Source organism: Chanos chanos, chromosome 15, assembly GCF_902362185.1.
Source record: "Chanos chanos chromosome 15, fChaCha1.1, whole genome shotgun sequence".
In the NCBI taxonomy this organism is placed as follows: Eukaryota; Metazoa; Chordata; class Actinopteri; order Gonorynchiformes; family Chanidae; genus Chanos; species Chanos chanos.
Genome location: NC_044509.1, coordinates 2,490,295 through 2,512,309, shown reverse-complemented (window position 1 = coordinate 2,512,309; position 22,015 = coordinate 2,490,295). Strand labels below are relative to the sequence as shown.

At 41.2% G+C, this 22,015-nt stretch overlaps 1 non-coding gene across 1 annotated transcript; it reads right to left on the bottom strand.

The window, feature by feature from the left end:
• Window positions 1–598: 598 nt before the first annotated feature.
• On the bottom strand, window positions 599–670 carry trnaq-uug (transfer RNA glutamine (anticodon UUG)). Its single transcript has one exon. It is a non-coding gene; the product is annotated as a tRNA-Gln (tRNA).
• Window positions 671–22,015: the final 21,345 nt, after the last annotated feature.

Genomic DNA, 22,015 nt, shown 5'->3' with positions numbered 1-22,015 from the left:
CCAACCTCCAATCAGAACTGGCATACAGAGGATATGTAAGGAATCTAAATCAATTCACTCACACGTCTATTGCAACTCACAACCCTCTGAAGGACCAACGTAGAGCACAACCCTTTAACTCGGTTACACACCAGTCATCATCTTCTACATCAAAGCCTGAACTCCAGCAGCTAGGTCAAACACCACTCTTTCCTGAGGAGTGTCAGAGACATTACCGGCTACACCTGTGTCTATATTGTGGCAGGGCTGATAATCAATGACAATGCCCCATGCCTCATTGTATAATCACTGTATGCAATCTTGACCAAACAACAAATCTAATCCCAATTTCTTTTGTATTATTCATTAGCGGTAATCCAGCAAGAGGTTAGCTGTGTCAGCCTGAGACAGTTCAGTAAACTAACCAATGTCCTCCTTGAAGATTACTCACACCAGCAGTACTCCTGCATGAACTTTGAGATTCATCTCCCCCTGTCTGACACTTATGGGTTTGTTTTGACCATGTGGTGTCTGTTTATTTGTTGTCATGTTTAGAAGTCCAATAAAGACAGGCCAATAGCAAGCACCAGATCAAACCAACATGGAAAGTGTCTGCCCAAGGTTCCACCGAGATTTGAACTCGGATCACTGGATTCAAAGTCCAGAGTGCTAACCATTACACCATGGAACCACACACACAAACCCTGGACCACGGGCTCCTCACATGGCGCAAGCACAGGCCTCAATGACCACAGTCAGCCACACACTTGGTCGGCCAGGGAGAGAAAAGCAACTGAGCTAACTGGCCTCACGGCCTGCCTTTCTAAGCCTCAAAAAAAGGCGCGTGTGGGACAGTATTGGACATGGGAGAGTACTGCATTTTGGTCGGTTTTGCAGGCTGGAAATGCAGTGTTGTCAATAGCTTGTGTATCCCTTGCTGTGGGAGAGCGGGTGTGGGTGTTTGGAAAGTGTCAAACCTACTAAACAAGGGCGCTAATGGCCTCATCCAGCAACTGCCCCTTGGGCCGTTATGAGTTTCACGCCGTTCCTAGCTCCCTTTAATATAGTGGATGTTGGAGAGGGCACTGCTTTCAATAGCTTGTGTATCCCTTGCAGTTTGCAATGGTTCAGTTTCAACTACAAAGTCCTCTGTACACTTTGACATTACTATCCTACAACCAATATGGAAATTTTGGTTATATTTATATTTTGGTGGATATTTTAGTCAGGAGAGGGTATGTCTGTTAAACTCAGGGAGATGGGTATGAGCTGATGTTGCTTTTTTCGTGAAAGTATCGTCAATTTGAGCAGGGCTTCCGCTGAGCAGGGCTCATTGCTCCCGGGGAAATGACACCAAATCCATGTGGAATCTGAATTTCCCCCACATTTCATACCTTAGAGATAATCTTTGATTTTTTTTGAATGCTGTATTTTGCTGTACCTTCATTTAGGTACCATATCAAAAAACGGGTGTCACCCAGCTCAATGTCACCCAACTCAAGGTATTTAAGATTGGATGGTTATGACGTAATCATATGGTTGGTTATGATATTTAAGTGAATGGTTAAAGATCCGTCTGTTTTGGGGTTTTTTTTTCTATTTTTGAGAAATAGTTCTTTGATCTGAAGGATTCAAGATCTTAGGGGTTAAAGTCTAGTTGGTGGAGTGTTGGTGTGACAAGAGAAAGAAGCAGTCATGGGTAGACTGTACTGAAATTACAGTACAGTTACAGTAAAGAAAACAAATAACAGCATTTAAGAAAAGACATCAGTGGTAATATGGCTGTCCAAGTATACTCTTGTTGACATAACTGACATCCAGTCTCAGAGGGAAGGGCACACAGTATATAAGCATTCTGAAATATCAAAATTAAATTAGACGTATCTAAATTCTAAAGTATAACTAATGATTGAGTTGAGTTGAGTTGATCTTTAAAGTATATCTAATGATTGAGTTGAGTTGATCTTTAAAGTATATCTAATGATTGAGTTGAGTTGATCTTTAAAGTATATCTAATTGAAATTGAGTTGACATTTTCAGTTGGGCAAGAGTAAGAGCTTCCCTAGAATCCAGCTACCCAACATTCAAATTAGTGCTACTTAGTGCTGCCCCCTAATGGCACTGATCCCACTGCTGCCAGCAAATGTCATAAGAATACCCGGACTCATGGCTACGGGAGGTGATAGGAAAGGACCAGGTGATGCTCTGGTGTCTGTTTATCCAAGCAGGTGACCAGGGTTACAACGATCATACTTCCATGTCTGTGTGAAGGTGTATGTGTGTGTATATATGTAAGTATGTATGGTTGTGGGGGTGTTGTTATTTATATATTCTATAAATATATATGTTTTGTAAATAAAATAAACCCAGAGATGCACTGAAACAAGGAATAATAAAAATGATTGGCCTCCCCACCCCCAGCCTCCCAGATCTCAACAGCAAATCCACCCAACGTAAAGCACGTTCCATCATTACACACGATCCCAAGCACCCACTCCATCCATTCTGCACACTGCTTCCATCAGGTCGTCCCTCTGTGTCCACGGATGCTTAGGTCCCTTATATCACATAGTGCAGTATTTGCACATAACCTACGCACATCCTCCCCTATACTTTAACTCATCTCTAGATGACTTATAATCCCTAATACAATGTAAACGCTGTAAATGGTTGTTATACTGTATTGTTTTGGGAATAATGACATGAAAAAAAAGTCTGTACATGTTCAGTACAGACGCAACCATCGTAGGCCTCACTACATAGTACATGCACGTCAACAACAACGTGACATTGTCTTTCTTTCAATACTTACGTGACATTTTCTGTCTTTCAATACTTACTTGCTTTCATTTAATGACCTAAAAGAGAAATACATAGAATAAAACACAGGATATTTAGAATAGAAGTACATATATAAAATATATTCATAGATAGAGAAAATATAAATGTTTTAAAACACAAGTAGCGAACAGTGCTCAGACGAGTGTTGGATAGAGATGGAGGATCTGTGGAACTGCAGGAGGCTACAGCAGTGTATGCCCACCCATCACTTCATTCACCTGGATTCAGCGTAGTGCTCGCCGCACAGCAAAGTCAAGTTTTGCTTCTTGGAATTTTTTTTCCCAAATATTTTCTTAAGGAGGGCAGGCTGCGTATATGTATGGATGTGTAGCTGTGGATATATGCTTTACGAATGTATCTACGTTGTATGTATGTTGTGTTTACGTGTCACGTATAGGGTACATCCTGTTTACGTAACTATGTGTTTATGTGAGATTACAAACTGCGGCAACAAGTTTCCTCGTAAAAGGACAATAAAGAATCTAAGATAATAATGACGTGTTAATGCTAACATTTGTGAAGCACATGATCCTGTTCTCTCACCTAAAGATTTGCCAAGTGAAGAACTGCGACTAAGCTGGAATTTTTATCAGACTACATGAATGTGGAAAAAATCAGAGATGGTTTCATTGGCGTGGATGTGTGAACGGCACACTGACTTGGCACGGTTAGCACAGTGTGTTTCAGAAGGCATGGCTCACTGAACAAACACATCTCACATAGAGTGGAATGGTCAGTAGACCCTGTGTGGCCATTCTCTTTGCAACTTAAGACTTTGATTTCACTAATTGTTTCATTTACAACACATTATTGAAAAGTCACTGAGTCAGGTGCGGGAGCTAGCGAGACAAAAGCCTGGTGTGGCAGCTGGATTACCCCCTCAACCTATACATCAGAAACGAAGCTTAGAACCTGTAGTCTTTAGCTGTATGTGATAATTTCCTCCATTTAAAAAAACTCAGTCGAAAGTTATTTCATTTGCTACATATTATTGAAAAGTGCTATATTCTGCAGTCACCCCCAGCGCAAATTACTGTTGCAAAGTAGGAATTCATGTTTCCCTAGCAAACTGCAGTAACGCTAACACAAAAAGAATCACGAACGCAGCATCACTGGAATTTAAGATTATTCCATTAAGCTGAAGGAGATTTTCCTATATAACTTTCCTGTAAGTAGTTTCTATTTCCAATGCAAAACAGAATCTTCTGATTTATAAAAAAAAAGTTTCAGTTTCTGATTGCTCATGTCCCCCAATTAACTAAGTTTAGTTAAAAATAAAAATAAAAGAGAGAGAGAGAGAGAGGAAAAGTACAGTATGAGGGTGTGGAAATATATTTCATCATTAATTATATGTCAATATTAGATCAAGATGATGCTTTGAAGGCACAAAAATCACTTTAAAAGGTTATGTTAGGTTAGAAAATACAACATTTGCATGATTTAGTGTGACTTCCGGGATAAACCACTCACATTGCAAACAGATAATGTTGACAACTGCAGACTAATGCAGCCTATTCTCCCAAATTTCCTGTTAATGATCTAACGTCACCCCGACCTTACGGTGGCGCAATGAAGGAGTGAATCAATCAGTCAGCATTAGCCCACACAATAGCCAACAGTTCAGGCAATGTGAGTTTGCTGTCCTGGACATATGGACATTATTTTTCCCTCAAGATCAAGGGCAAAAATATACTGGTGAGTTGTAGTCTATGTGCAGGTGTGAGAACTTTATACACATCAAAGATCAGTAATTCTAATCTTCTGGAGCACCTGGTAAAACAACACTCCTCTACATAGCTAATCACGAAAGACCCCGGTGTTAGCGCCACTGACCAAGGAGCCAGTCCATCCAAACAGCCAAGGCTTGACTGGCTTGATATGCACTAATAAGAGAATTGAAGCAAACATTTGGAGTTAAAGTTACTTTCCCTAGTAACTAATTACTCTTATATGCAGCAACTGGTAAAGTAATTGAATTACTTTTGAAAGAAGTAACTAGTAATTGTAACTAATTACTCATTTTCAGTAATTTGCACAACACTGCTTATCACTGTCTCTACCTCAGACTGACTGGATCACTTTACTTGGTTTCTTCATAAAGACAAATTATTGTGTTACTGAAACTGAGAAAAGACGGCAGACAAGCAGAAGATTACTCCCTCACTCAGTAAATCAAAAACAAATTTATAAACAGAGTGATAGAATTTCTTTTACTTTATGTTTTAGGAACAATTAAAAAATCAGGTAAGTTTTCTTTTATTTTTATTTCTGTTTTATCTGTTTGGTTGTTGGTCAAAGTCTTGCCTTGTTCTACTTTGAAGAATACTCGTGAAAATCTGATTTCGAGAGATAAATCTTACAGAACGCAAGGTGTACATGTCCACTAACTCTTTTCAGATAAAAATGCATAAAATCTTTATTAATCTTTTGATGAGGATGTGATGCTCATGATCAAACATTTTTTTAAATTCCTCAAGAGTAAATCTCATCATCGGCTTCAAGTTGAATGACAGTTGTGTTCTCTAGCAGTGTACTAACACTCTCAAAACAAACTGATGACACTGCTCATTTATTTACTGATTCAGAATAAAGAGGGAGGGTGAAGAATGGATGCATGATGAAGAGAGAGCGTGAAGATCCAAGGACAGGAGTGGGGCAGGGAAAGAGAGAGGATTTGAGGAGTAGTCGTGAGGTGGTCTCTCAGGTGCTGGGGGCCAGTTACACAGTGTCCAGTCTGGACATAAGCTGGTCACTATGATGTTCTAAAAGGTTCCACACTCTAGCAGCCAGAGTCTGGGAGTTACAGTAGACACTGGCATCCATCGTAAAAATACTCTGTAAAAATATGTACATCTCTCCCTGGCAATGCAGACACAAAAGAAAACAGGTTAAAACGCCCTTTCCTAGACCTCAAAGATGGCACTGATACGTCAGTAATCAGTGTCTCTGGTTTTACATGCTGTAGATGACTCAGGGGATTCTTACCTGCACCGTTTGCATAAATCTATCTGCCCTGTGCTGCCACACACCATTTACAGGCATGACACACAACAGAGTCAGCATCAGCTGACTTAAAAATCCACCCTCCGTCTGAGAAAGAGTGAAAAAACACAGATATTTACCGTTTGTGACTCCAGAAAACAAGAATTAGTATAGAATTGAGGTACAGTAGAGACAACACATCTCACTGCCATGTGAGATTACGTACAGTTGTCAGTAGAAGTCTTCTTAATCCTAAAATACCAAATAGGACCAGTTCAAACACCACATCGAGAACATTGAAGTGAAAGATCTGGAAAACCGGGAAAAATGACCAACAAGTGACACACGTTAGAAAATGTCCACATGGGGAATTAAACGAAATGAAATCAGTGTCTATGAAAGCTTAGAGAATGTTCATAGAGATACCCTGATATCTGCCAGCTCAGCTTGTATCGCTCTGTGATTGGCTAAAGTCTGGACACAGAGCATGAGCCTGTCGTACATCTGCTGGAATTGCCGTTGGTCCTGAGGACGGTAACAGAAAGCAAACAAAAGTTACAGTACTGATCGGCTTCAAAACACAGGTCGGCCCTAAACCACTGGTTAGAAAATCCAGTCATGAGGATTCACTGGACAGAAATTCTTGGCTCTAATCACTAACACACTTCATACCACTCATTTACTAATCAATGCACTCTAAATGATTTCAATGAGGAGCCTAAACGCAGAGTTACAGTGGAGATGTGCTATCCAGTGGGTCCCCTGGACTGGGTTTAAAAAACAACCTCTCAAAAGAGGAGCTTAAAATCTCTCAGTTACCATTCCATTTAAAGAGGCCAGTCTGCTCAGAACCATTCTCACTGCCACAATGGCAAAGTTCTGGTTCGGCCGATCCATCATTAGTATCTGAGGATTAGAGAGAGAGAGATAGAGGGATTGTAAGACAGAGTAAAATCCTGGTGTTTTGCACATCAGAGGAAGCATTCAGCACTAATTCTTATGGAGGGAAGTCATCTCATACTTACATTAAAAGCTTCACGAAGGGCAGAGAGCCTCACAGGAAAGTCCTGGATCCCAAGGCTCTGAGTATACACACTGCAACAAACAAACAATTACCCTTGTAAACTTTCCTCTCGATTAAATCCACATTCCAGTTTACTGTATTACAAAAGTAACGTCTACTACACTGAAAAAGTCTGAAAAAGAGAGAGGGTGGTTTAAAAAAAAGACATATTTTGCATCCTTATGTATAACATATTAAAGAAGGACAAGAGAAAACTTACTATATGGATGGCACCTCTATGGCCTCAACTGGTAGCTCTGCAAACCCTGGTGCTGTTCTAGGGGCAAACTCATGGGCTGAACCTGGGGCAAACCCCTGTGGTGTTCTGGGGGCAAATCCAGGGGGGGGCTGGGGAGTGAATCCAGGACGTGACCCCAGAGTAAATCCAGGTGGCTGTCCAGGAGTAAATCCACTGGCTGGTCCAGGGCCAAATCCTGGGGGTGGATTGGTGGAAAAATCTTGAGGTTGTCTGTGGGTGGTTCTTTCGGGTGGTGGTCCTGAGGCAAAGCCTGGTGGTGCTCTTGGGGCAAAGCCTGGTGGTGCTCTGGGAGCAAAGCCTGGTGGTGCTCTTGGGGCAAAGCCTGGTGGTGCTCTGGGAGCAAAGCCTGGTGGTGCTCTTGGGGCAAAGCCTGGTGGTGCTCTGGGAGCAAAGCCTGGTGGTGCTCTTGGGGCAAAGCCTGGTGGTGCTCTGGGAGCAAAGCCTGGTGGTGCTTTTGGGGCAAAGCCTGGTGGTGGTCTGCGGTTAAATCCAGGAGTCGGTCCAGTAGCAGATTCGGGTGGCGGCCCAGGAGCAAATCCAGGTGGTGGCCCAGAAGCAAATCCTGGAGGAGGACTTGGCGTAGGCCTTGGTTCCGTGGGGATATCGATGAACTCTGTCTCCTTATGCTCCTCAGACTCCACCGCTCCATCCCGTCCAAACGAAATAATATTATATGACCTCTTCACTTCTTTCTGCTGTGATACATACCAAACAGAGACTACTGAAAAACAGACTATTAAAACCCAGTTTGGGTATGAATAATGAATTACACTAAATAAGGTGTCAGAACTGTCATCTGGACAGTCACTTACTTTGTTGCCCAAAAATGTTTTGGTTACTGACATGGCCTCCCGGCGGTAGGACGTCGCCCTCAAAAATTGCCCTCTGAAGCGCTAAAACGCAAATCAACAGGAAACACTCAGTCCTGTTCACAACACGTGAAGAGACTGACAAAAGACTGAGTTCAGAAAGTGACAGAGAGGCACAAATCAAGGCTGAGAACTTACCTTGATGCAGGTGACATCCTGCACTATTCCAAAGCACTCTGGGGGGTCCTGCAAAATAAGTGTCCAAAAGAATCGTTCAAGAGGGGAACCAAAAATTATCTCTTAGTGGAGTGATTTAAAGGGCAGAAGCTAAGACGCTGTCACAGGTTCATGTATCTGCTACCTCTGAATTCAGGGTAAGGTATTCACGCGTTGAGATCCACCAGCGCTGGCTCATGGATCCTCTAATTAGGTCCAGGTGATGATACTTCACGTGAGAAAACTGTAAAAAAAAACAACACAAAAATGTACAGGAAATATCTTACACTGGTTAAATGCGTCTTTGTGAAGCAAAAACTGTTTCAATTTTTCAGTAAAAGTTTTGCGCGCCTACCGTTGACTCGTTTAAGCAGATGATACGAGACATCGTGAAACATCGTGCCACGTCTGTACAGTCTACTTCAGAGGGGTACTGCTGTCATGGCAACACAAACAAACGCCAAAAACAGACAGATTAACACCGACACAGTTATCCCGTACCTCCATACACAGCAAACCACCAGTGTCATTGTCAACATCCACTTGATGAAGACTACAAGAAACTTACTCCTGGAGCGTGCTCACAATGTAGAACCTCATCCTCTGGTGTTGACCACTTGCTCTCTCCTGTGCTGAGGACAGACCTGTAAATCTGTATCAAGGGAACACACCTTAATCCACCTTTAATGTATTGATACACAGTCAGGGTCAGTTAGCTCACATCTTCTCATTCAAAACTGAAAAACTTCCTTCACATTTCCAGTGAACAGGTAAATATTTCACACTTGCATAATATGAAGAATTTGGAACGAGAGCCAGTCCTCGGGCTATATCACTACTTCCTTTGGAACAAAAAGATTTTTGTTTTTGTGTGTAAGAGAAATCGAGCTGACAGACTTCCAGGCAGTTCTGCTTCATTTAAATCAGCTGAGGCCCCATTAGAACTTCAGAAGAACTTAGTCTTCAAGACTTAAAATCAATAGTCATGTGTGGTCTGTGGGGTTTTTTTGATGAGAGCAGAGACTTAAGTCTTACTGTAATTGGCATCCAGGGCCCACAGTCTAGTGGTCTGCTAACATAAGGAAACATATGTTCCTTCAATGCGTTTTGCACCTATGGGATGAAAATGAACAATCAGAGGACTGATACTGTGAGTCTCTCCAAAAAGTCAAGCAAAAGATTATCAAGGTGTATTTTTGAAATATATACAATTGAAGAAAAAGCAATTTCTTACCATAACAATGACCACAGGATCGCAATACACAATGTCACACAGAAACTTCTGTCTGGACTCATTCATCATGTTCATCTGCTACAGAGAAAACAGGATCACAGATGATCACATTAGATGTTTTCTAACCATTAACCTCTACACTTTAACACCATATATTCATAAATAAGTTGTGGTATACTGTAGCCTATACTTCAGACTCTCCCTATCTAAGCATAAGTGTACGTTTAGTAACGAAGGCTAACAAACCAATCAGAAGACTGCAACTGTGAGTCATCTCAAAGCATATTTAGATTAAAAGCAAACTGACAGAACTGACCAGAATTGAGTGCTCTTTACAGAATACTGACAGGATGAAAAATATACACTTTCTTACTTTGACTGCGACCAAAGGTCCACAGTATCGGGGGCTGAAAACAAAAGGCAACAGCTGCCCATTCTGAGAATTCAGCTCCTACAAAAGATAAATAATCATAAAAACGTCAGATCAGATTTTCACTGGGACTCTCTCCAAGGCTCATTCTTTCAGGATTTTTTTTCATAATTAACCCCAGAGATTTCTTAAAAGGGGGAAATGTCTCTACCTCTGCTTTGCTGACGTCACACGATGGTGTGTCCTCTTCAAAAGTCCCGTGTGTCACAGGATTCACTGGCACGTCAGTGACGCAGTCCACAGCAACGGCGAGGCCCACAGCTGCTGTTTTCAGAACTGACACAAAACAAAAGACTGTCACTGGAAAAAGAAAAGTGCACTGTGGTCCAACTCTTATTCTTATTCCAATGAACAGAAAGGACACTTCTGCACTGTTGACAGGCAACACTAGCTGTGTCTTCTGGGCAAAGTCACAATTCAAAAGTACAGAAAACAGGGCTGTCAATATCTGTGACTTGTGTTTGTACATGTTAGTTTATAATTTGAGAAAATTGTTGTTCTGGTTGTTAATATCACTTTAATGTTCAAGTGCATTACTAAACAGAGAGAGAGAGAATGAAAATGTATGTCAGTGTCTGTATCTTGTTCCCTACACAAACAATATCATGGGAAAGTATTCAGCCTGTGTGCTTTCTACCACATCATAGACAATATTTTCAAAATGATATGAATAAACTAATAACACTTTAATAACTCCTGACATGCACATGCACATTTCTGTGTGTTTTGCCATCAAATCACACAGACAGAATGAGGTGGTTATTTACCCTCCGTGTGACCAGCCGGTCCACCCGTCCTTATGGTCTCCCTCCATCGCTCATTTTGTAATTTTTTATACAGATAGTAAGACCCAGCGGTTACGGCAGCGATCCCAGTGGCGTAAAGGACTGGTCTCAAACTAAATCCTCTTAGTTGTTCGACCAGCGTAGAGATTGCGATTTCCATGTCAATAAGCCACAGAAACGCTAAATAAAACCTACTTCTTCCAAGCACGTTTAGTAGTAAAGTAATTGTTAAGTCCTGCCAGGTCAATTTCAATATCACCCGATTGTGACAAAGTTGAAATAAAGGCATCATAACGACGCACTCTCTTCATTTGAATTCAACGCTCGGCTTCACTGGGGTGTTATGTTGAAATATTGACAGCACTCGCAAGTCAGCCATCCTACTTGATATCAATTATGTTACTTGTTAATCGTTTTCTGACCTACAGATAAATCTAAGCATGTGGGGAACAACTGCTCACCGCGATCGCTGTGTTGGGTACCACTAACGAACAACTAAAACTGATGAGAGAAGAAATGTTTTTAAGAATGCCACTGGATTATTTCTATTGCCGTCAGTCGGAACACTTGGGATTTTCCCCTCAGGGACCATGTTCTCTGAGTTCACTACACGTGCATTAACGGAAAGCCAACACGGAGTGACACTTACCACGTTACCATGACAGCGCGTCGCATAAACCTCTTTAGCCAAATTTAGAGTAACCTAACCTTAGCTAGCCTATCAGTAATATCCTTTTGACATTCAGGGCGCGATTTAAATCGCGATTAGTCACTTTATGTACCTTTTTCATCGGTCTGGCGCGTAGTCTCCGCGGTTTCCTGTTCCCGGCCACTCCGACTTTTATCGTCTCGCCACCTAGAAAACAAATAAAACGCTCCCACCGCAGCTGCAGCCAAACTAACAGTGTATACCACTGGCCGTAGCTTTAGCGGGGCAAAGCGCCTTGCTAAACCTGCAAATTGAACCTGCATTGAAATGTTAAAGATACAATATACAAAAACACAATGCTTAAAAATAAGGTACAATTACAACCACGTTATTCTGTGTGGCCTAAAAATATACCCGATCCTAAATTTCAATTAATAGCTATCCGGTAAACCGGGAGGGTAGCTATATCGACCCTCGATAGCTTAGTAAACTAACTAAAATCCAAGGCGATTAAGTTCACTGGCGTAATACTGGTATTTTTGGAAAGTGTCGCTTAGAGATCCAATCAGTAATTTCTTATCCGAAATAAAGTTTAAGTTGTAGTTGAGTTGTCAGTAGTGGCTTGATTTCGAGGAGAAATATAGCAGCTGCTTGTTCGCTCTGGTGTCGGTTCACGACTGACTTTCTTTGTTGCTTTTTGACTTGATCTGCATTCTATAGAATTTCCAGTCCGTTCTATTCTCGACAACACAATTCACTCAAATTCTTAAATGTAAATATGTTTCTCTGAAGAAAATCGAAGTGCTCAAAAGCAAGTGAAACCTACAATACGTTCTTTATTTCCTGTGTTGCTAATGGAAATTCCAGTTGAAAATCCAGTAGTTAGTCTATTGGAATGAACAGGTCCCAAATGGTCTGTACTGGTTTCAACTGAATCCAACTAAGTTTTCAGATTCTAATGGTTTCCCCACTTAAGAATACCAATTGAAACCATTTACAACCCATTTAGACCAATTTCAATTCCAATTTTGTGTATTTTTTAAATGTATTTTTTTCTGCAGTGTCGTCAAACGTATCACACAAGGGGGCAAAACATCAAAAAATTTGCTTCCTAATCATGTAAATCCACAAATGTCAAAACATAGACTCTCCTTATAATCTCCTTATGGTGTGTGAGAGCATTGTCCAGTTAACCTGACGTGGAACATTTGCATCAGGCAAAATGGCCTCAAGGTATATATGCAATCCCTTTGCTCAAATAAGTCTCTTCCCCCTGTTTTATTTTTCATTTCTGTATAAATTCGAACACAGTGACCTTGGCAGCACATGTATATCTTACAGAAATCTACGCAATGCTTGCAAATCCATCGTGAGGGAATCTGTATTATGGCGTTTGCTGACTTACACAACGTTGCTGAGACGTCGTTGCTGATGCTCAGCAGTTCTTTTAAACTGATCGAGCAAGTTTTATGTAATTTGTTAAAATACCATGAATTTATTGTAAATAAAATAAAATTCTATTTTATAAGTAATACAATAGAAACCTCAGGTGGCATGCTTTTAAAGCCTTTATCAGGGGCCAGATCATCAGCATCAGGCTTATCACTTCATTACAGATTAACCAAAGAGGGACCATTGTAGACCCAACTGAAATAAATGAAATGTTCAGGAAATATTATGAAGAGCTTTATGGCTCAGAGGTAACTCATGGCAACTTCAAATTAAATAAGATGAAATTCATATACCCATTATACCAGATGTGATCAGGGTTGATTCAGAGAAAGACATATCCTTGGAGGAAATATCAACAGCAAATGACAATATAAAAGTAGGACAAACACCAGGGCCTGATGGTCTACCCACTGAACTCTATTAAAAACATTAAAAATAGATTGCAGACACCACTTTTAGAAATGTTTAAAGAATCCTTTCATAAGGGAATCCTGCTGCGCTCCTTAAGAGGAGCCTTGATTACTTTGCTCCCAAAAGCTGGTAAACCAAATAAAATACGTGAGAATCCAGGGCCAATTACTCCTCTAAATGCAGATGTAAAAGTGCTGTGTAAGATTTTAGCCAGAAGGGTTGAAGGAATAATACTGAAGATAAATGAAAAAAGATCAGAGAGGTTTTATTCACGGCAGACGAGGCTTTCATAAGGTCAGAAGGGTTTTGAATATACTCCATAACCAAAAGGGGGCCCTGATACTGCTTGACTGTCACTGAACACTGAAAAAGCCTTTGACAGAGTGGAATGACCCTACCTATTTGACATTCTGGTACATTGTGGCCCAGGAGGGAATTTTTGCAAATGGATAAGATTACTCTATACGTGACCATACACAGAAATACTGACTAATGGTAAGATTTCAGAAAGTGCCATGGTAAAACGAGGATGCAGACAAGAAGATCTTCTGTCTCATTGTTATTTACCATGGCAACTGAACCACTGGCAATTGCAGTAAGAACCCATAATAACATTTCAGGAATAACCATAGGATAGCAAGAGCACCGTCTGGCTTTATATGCAGGTGATGTCATTATCTTCCTCAAAGATTTGAGTAAATCTAACCCTGCCCTGTTGGATCAGATAAAGACATTTGAAAATCTCATTCTATAAGATCTAAATCAAATCTAAAACCTCAGTTATGCGATTTAATCATGCAGAGAGGAAAAACTCACCTGAAGAAGCTGCTCAGTTCAAAGCTGTTGATTGTTTCACACCAATTCATGCAACAGCAGATTTTATTAACATATGAAATTTTACATGGGCTTGCACTAGCCTGCCTATCTGACTCAATTACACCCTACAACCCCCCTCATACCCTGCGCTCTCAAGATTCTGGACTATTCGTCATTCCAAGAGTTAAAAAGAAGTCCGCTGGCAACTGAGCCTTTTCCTACCGCTCTCCGTTCCTCTGGAATGGTCTACCTACAGAAGTTAGAGAGGCAAACTCTCTCCATACCTTTAAAACCAGACTAAAGACTTATCAATTTTCTCAAACTTATGAGTAATATAATTTTGATTTGACTTTGTTATAGAGTCAAATCATGTAAAGCCCTTTGAGACTATAAATAGTGATATTGGGCTCTAAATAAACTTGTATTATTATTATTATTATTATTATTACTTTGGTATTCAAATTGTACCATGTCTTGAGAATATTGTATCTATGTCTTGAGAATTTTTTGAGAGTGTAAAATGAAAAAAAAAAAAATATATCAAGGGCCAAAAAATATAAAATCATTGGAATGGAACAAAAATATTTTACAAGCCTTAGTTTTGGGACCCAAACAGTATTTAGACAAACTTTGAACAAAATCTGAGACGGTGCTGCAACCACTTTCCTGGATTCTATCTGATTTGACATGGAATGAGCCATATATGTGTGTTAAGTTGTTGTCAAAATCAATAAAGACACAAAAATCACTGTACACATTTTATACTGTATACTGTAAATAATTGAATCTGTTTATCACGGACTCATTCTACACTGTGAATGTCTATTTTATGTGCTGGCCAGAGGAGGATGGGCTCCCCCTGTTGAGTCTTGGCTCCTCCCAAGGTTTCTTCCTCCTATTCGTTCCATTAGGGAGTGTTTCCCTGCCACTGTCGCCTTGGGCTTGCTCACTGGGGGTTGAGGCACTGATTGCTGTAAAGCTGCTTTGAGACAGTTCTGATTGTAAACAGCACTATACAAATAAACTTGAACTTGAGCTTTGAATTTATGCTATTCCATGTACCTGTATTGTTACCGGGGTTTGAAGAATTACTGTATGTCACAAAGAGAAACCTCAAAAGTAATGGGTGACACGCAAAAAATGTGATGTGTATGAGTGATGAAGAAAAGTGCTGTGAAGAGAGTAGAAGAGGGGAAGGGGATGTTGTGGGTGTTACAGTAAATTTGAAGGTAAAATTGAAGGTAAAGGTAAAGACTTGTTAGGAGAGAGGCAGAGAAGAAAGAGAAGTTCAAGCAACTGGGCAGAATGAGGAATTAGCCTCTACATGTGGACCAGAGACGGGAAACTGGACAGTAAAGGCTTGAGAAACAGGCGGGAAAAAAACCCAGAAGAGATGGGGTTATGGAGAAAACGAGCAGAGAGGGAAGGAACAGCTTACTCAACCTTGCACAGGGTTTTCTCAACCAACGAGAAGAGCACTGTGGCCTGTTTCTCCTGGAGACTGATCAAAGGTGCAAGAGCAAACATAAGCTGTCCTTGTCCTGGCAAGGAGCAGGGTGCAGCACTCAGTGTTGGTCCAGTTCCTGGCCCAACATGAAGCTGCACACCTGGACTGAACACAGTGTGACACTGGAGTTGACATGATGGCAATTTCAGAGGGCGTAGAACAAATGCAGGAGCTGGTGTTTCCACTCAGCATAGAGCAGGAATCTCTTGCAGCATGTGCCTGAGGTCACTCTGGAAGTGGGCAAGGAAGTATCATGAGGGTTGTTGAAACTCGGAAGAAGGAAGCAGTGTAACGGTGATGAACGGTGAGGAGCTTGAGAGCTCAGGGAGCCGGGGCTGGAGCAGATGTGCTTTCCCAGGCAGGAGCTGAACCCAGAGCACAGGAGGGAGGAGGTGTGTCCTGGGGTAAAGGTTTCAACAGACGTAATTCAGACGTGTCAACAGACGTAATTGGTTTTCAGAGCTGCTGTCTGGCTGTATTCACAGGCAGTATAATGAAAGCAAGAGGAAGAGGCTAACCATAAGCCTGCTTACGTACTGTGGCTTGAACAGTGGCACAAGAGTAAAAGATCATCTTCCATCTACTCCTCCTGAGCTTTGGCTTTGGGCTTCAGTTGTCAGTTATATCAGCACAGCCTCAGAATGCATAAAATAGCATTGCAATTGAATGTGTTCAGGTAAGGATCCTTTCCCATCTCATCTGAAACATGTTGAAAGCATTTCCGATCAGAAGAGGAACTAGTTGCGGAAACAATGCATTTGCCCTAAATAGGCTGATATACTTGTGTGATCAAAACTGAACCACTGAAAATAAAATATCCAGTGACTTGATATGAGCGGTACCAGCACAATTTTGGATCACACTACATTCATTTTTTCAGACAGTTAGACTGGAGAAAAAACTTTTTAAACATTTTTTAAAGAGTTTTTAACAGTGATATATTTTGGTCTTCAGACTGATCATTTTTAATGACAGTTAGCCTGTTGTAATGAAGACACACACCTTAAGGACTGTGGTTTTTTTTGTGTCTGACCACCTCACCCCCTCTCAAACTCCAGGTCTCTGCCACACAGAGAGTCTCCCCAGTCCCTAATTCTGTGCAATAATTTATAGTGCAATAATTCACACCCTGCATTTTTATTTTTATACAGTGTGCGCTTTTGTATATAGAGTGCATTTTTTATTTATTCATTTTTCTTTTTGTGCTGCTCCTTTAATTGTCTTTCTTTGCCTTTTTTGTTCTAGAAAGCTGACTCGAAGAGAAACGCACAAGAGCTCCAAAGTACCTGTTCTGCCCTGTACCTGTACAAATGGCAAGAAAATCTCTTGAATCGTGAATCGTGAAGAAGATTCTACAGCATAACAACTCTGATATTCAGCTGGCACTTTGCTCCTTGAGCTGGAGAAATAGCAGTAATTAAACAAAACTACGGGTTTTTTTAAAGCTCGTATACTTCCTGTATTCATTATCACATTGTTGGCATTGCCACATTGTTGACACAATATATTAGCAGATCTGCAAAAAGCACAGTTTTTAGGAACTAGAAGTTATCTTGGTGTGCGTTCATTTAATCTGCTCAGGATGAATGCTACCACATGGGAGAATTCTGTAGATCTTTCTGGTTCCATGACACAAACACAGTGCTCTTGGCAGAAGACTTTATCCCTGCCCTGTAGTGATGGACAGACTGAGGGAAGCAGGTGGATATTTCTGCTGTTAGTGCCCACATATGTTTGCAAATGTTCTCCTTTTACCAGTATTGCTCACTAAGAAATGTAAATGCAGGGCAGAAAGAACACAGTTCCCCCAGTGAGAACCAAATTGCACTGGTAAGCATGCGAAAAGGTAATGGTAATCCTCAGCTAGAGGGAGACCAGAAGCTTTGGTTTCTCTGATGATGAATCTTAACGTGTGTTAAGGAAACAGAAGCACAAATGACAGAAGAATAATCTGCCAATGCCAGATTAACTGCATGACCACAAATGGCTGCTAGGTAGCTGGATTATTATTAGACCCGACATCGCTTTTTCTCACCGAGGAGTGTTCCAACATATTACCACAGACTTATGTATAAATACTAGACTCGTACACACATATGTTCTTCAAAGGACAGCCATACCAGTTCCTAGACTGTTCTCTAAACACCAAGGACATACCTGTATGGATTTACACCTGGGCAAGGTGTTAGATTTTACCTCCACTGCACAGAACAACCCAGTTTAACCTGGTTACGGTATTGACCAGCTCACACTTTGTTCCCCACACCCAGCAAACCATCCTGTTCCAATAAAACCAGTGGCTGGTTGGCTGCTGGTTTAGTGAGTTAAGTGCTTCAGTGGTCACCTCTGATCCTGTGACTCCAGCAGACTAGCTCTTCCACCTATTGTTATGCATACCGTCCGTGACTGGGAATTTTTCTCTATGTGTGTGTCCTAAAGCTACATATAACCAGTAGCACTGATGTGTCTCCATCATGTGTGAAACTGAATATAAGGAAACTGAGAATTTTCAGATAACTCCATAGTTTTTTCAGAATTTCATAATGTTTGACATGATTTGTAGGTGTGTGTGTGTGTGTGTGTGTGTGCGTGCTTGAAAGTTTAGATTTGAAGTTTTGCTGCCATAATTTGAAGTGATCTTTGCTTCACATGAACTAGCATATTTTGACCATTTTTACACATTAGAACAGCTGCAAAACAAGACTTTTTTAGCTGTTTTCTGTAAGTTTATTTAAAGTAACTTCCTTATACTGAGAAAGCAGAAACGGATGAAAGTCTTTAACCAAAGCTCTGCTGCTCTGAACACTTACTCGTCACTTGATCCTAGACTTCTGTTAGCTTAAGGCTGGAGAGCGTTGTGCGTGGGTTTGCATTTATACTGGGAGAGTCATGGAATTGGAGAAACGGCATGGGGCCAGAACAAATGACTATGATATTGATGTGGTGACAGAGAGTGTGATGACAGAAGATGTGTATGAGACCCTGAATCATCCTCCTGTACAGAGAGACAGAGGGGCAGACATCGGTGAGCTCAGTGCACAAAGACAGACAGCACTGATGATGTTTGTGTCTGGAAAAAATGATATATTTGATATAATGGATCCCGCGTTTGAGCAGGGCTGTTGATATGGCATTTTGATACATTTTATTTTCGTTCTGGTGACATGTTGAGTTGCTTGAGCTGATACCGCACTGCTTGGACCGGTGAGATCAGCAGAAAATCTGTTTAAAAAGCGTATTTAGAGCTCAAGAAACAGTCTGTGGCATTTGTAAAATATTTAAACACAAATGTAATTTTCAAATACAAGTTGAAATGCAGTTTCTTGATGACCAGGTTTGTAAATCTGTAAATTTGTCAATTTTAAAAAGTCTTATTGGTCCTGTAACGTCTGTCGTGAAAGGATACTTGTGACTTGTTTGAGGCAGTAGCATTACTTCCCATGCATCTTTCTGTGTGTTGTCTACAGCAGGTTCTGTAAAGGAGAGACGGGTGGTGTTGGTGCTGCTGGCTGTGAACACTCTCTTACTGACTGTAACCCTCTCTGCTGTACTCATACGACGTGAGTTCATCTAATTTTCACACTGATACTAGGAGAGGTGAGAAGGCACAGGGAAGAAAGTTTGGGCCTCAGTACATGGGTGTAAATATTCAGGTTGTCTTCTCTCTTTTCCCGGACACTCCCAGCACTGAAACACAGCTGCAGGAGCTGAACACAGCAACTGGTGATACTGCAAAACAATTCTTCTCATACACAGTTTCATATCAAAACACTGTGATCATTCATATAAATCAGGAGCACTTTATGTGACACTTAAGGCTGTACTACACTGCATCTCACTCCACTGCATCTCTCCACACTACATCACACTGCACTGCATCTCCCTGCTGTATACTTCACTCCACTGCATCTCACTACACTGCATCTCTCTACACTACATCTCACTACACTGCATCTCACTCCACTACATCTCACTCCACTGCATCTCACTCCACTGCATCTCACTCCACTGCATCTCACTCAACTGCATCTCTCCACACTACATCTCACTCCACTGCATCTCACTACACTGCATCTCTCCACACTACATCTCACTCCACTGCATCTCACTCCACTGCATCTCACTCAACTGCATCTCTCCACACTACATCTCACTCCACTGCATCTCACTACACTGCATCTCTCCACACTGCATCTCACTCCACTACATCTCTCTGCACTGTATCTCATCACACTGTATCTCACTCCATTGCATCTCTCTACACTACATCACACTGCACTGCATCTCTCCACACTACATCACACTGCACTGCATCTCTCCACACTACATCTCACTCCACTGCATCTCACTCCACTGCATCTCACTCCACTGCATCTCTCTGCACTGTATCTCATCACACTGTATCTCACTCCACTGCATCTTATTTCACTGCACCTTGCTTCATTCAATCTCAGAGAGGAGGGAGGCTACGGGAGGGGGGGGGGGGGGTGGCGGCTGCAGTATGCAGGTGCAAATGTTCAGTTTGCCCTCTCTGTTTTCCCAGACACTCCCAGCACTGTAACACAGCCACAGGACCTGATCACCACAACTGGTGAGACTACTCAGTCAAAACAATGCTTCTCATACACAGTTTCATATAAAAACACTGTGATCATTCATATAAATCAGGAGCACTTTATGTGACACTTCAGGCTGTACTACACTGCATCTCACTCCACTGCATCTCTCCACACTACATCTCACTACACTGCATCTCCCAGCACTATACCTGACCACACTGCATCTCACTACACTGTATCTCAACACACTACATCACACTCCACTGCATCTCTCCACACTACATCACACTGCACTGCATCACCCAGCAGTATACTTCACTGAACTGCATCTCTCCACACTACATCACACTGCACTGCATCTCCCAGCAGTATACATCACTCCACTGCATCTCTCCACACTACATCACACTGCACTGCATCACCCAGCAGTATACTTCACTCCACTGCATCTCACTCCACTGCATCTCTCCACACTACATCACACTGCACTGCATCTCCCAACAGTATACTTCACTCCACTGCATCTCATTCCACTGCATCTCTCCACACTACATCACACTGCACTGCATCTCCCCATACTACTTTAAATATGTATTTTTTTATATTTACATGTTTCTTTAAATGTATTTTCTTAGATTTACTTTGAGTTTCTGTATAACTCTGAAGACTAGAGACCTACATGTAGATTAAAACTTTTAGTAGAAAAAAAAACAAAAACAAATAAACAAAAAAAACCCCACAGACTTAAAAATGTTTTCACAGTAACTTATAATTTATTGATTATTTATTGATTAGTATTAATTAATTAATTGTGTAAACTGATATAAATATATCTGCTTAATTTGTTTAGTGACAGATGTCTAGAGGTAATGTTTTGGTGTGTGTTCACAGGCCCGGATGAAGACAAAGAGGTGTGGATTCTGCGGAATGATGTGTTCTATTTGTTCTGGAGTAGCCACGGAAACTGTTCCACTGCTGAGCAGTTCTGTGCTGAGAGAAATGCCAGACTGGCCCATTCACAGCAGACTAACAAGGTAATGTGTTTTCAGTCTCGTAATGCAAGCTGAAGATATGATCACACTCTAACATGAACACATCCAGGCTGTTTCTCCTGACCAGTCCTCAGGAGACAGGCAAAAAAAGTCCAGTGATATGACTTGTGCATGTGTGCGTGTATGTAACTGTGTGTGTGCATTTGCATGCGTGTGCATGAATGCATATATATGTTCATGTGTGTGTGTTTGTGCATGTATGTAACTGTGTGTGTGTGTGTGTGTGTGTGTGTGTGTTTACAGGACTGGCTGATGTCTAAGACTAGGAACAGGAAGTTTTTGGTTGACCCGACAGAGGTTTGTCATCATTGAACCTGTGAATGTTCACTCAGCTCAGTGACACATAGAGACTTCAGCCTGCCCATTTCACTTGATAGTGATTACATTATAGTGATTATACTGAATACTGAAATATTCACAAATCGATGACAAATGATTGATGATGGCTTATCCTGATAATCTAAAAATTCAAAAGTTGTCATAATTAAAGACAATTTCCTACAAACCTGCATCCAACCAACAGGTATAAAAAGCTGAGACACAGTAAACATGTTCAGTGACACCTGTGGCATTTTTAAAATCTCCTGTCTATGCCTATTTATTTACAAATCCCTTCCCACCTGTATGATTGTTTGGGATCAATTCATGTCAGCATCCTCCACAGGTGAAATGGCATTACTGGTTGTAGAACAACTATCTCCTCTCTTTACTCTGCCCACAGGCTGTGTATGATATGTTCATGAGTTCTCCGGCATGTGGGCTGTTAACCGGTGATTTGGATGACACTGCCATGATCTCTGACCCTGATGACACGCAGGGAGAGGGCTGGGTGTGTGAGTGGAGGAGAAGCCCATTCTTTGCTTACTGACTGAATGATTACACACCTAATTATGACGGACCTCAGCTTCATCAGTCAATTTTATGTTCTGGAAAACCAATGTGTCTATTTTCTCCTGTTTTTCTCCTGGAAT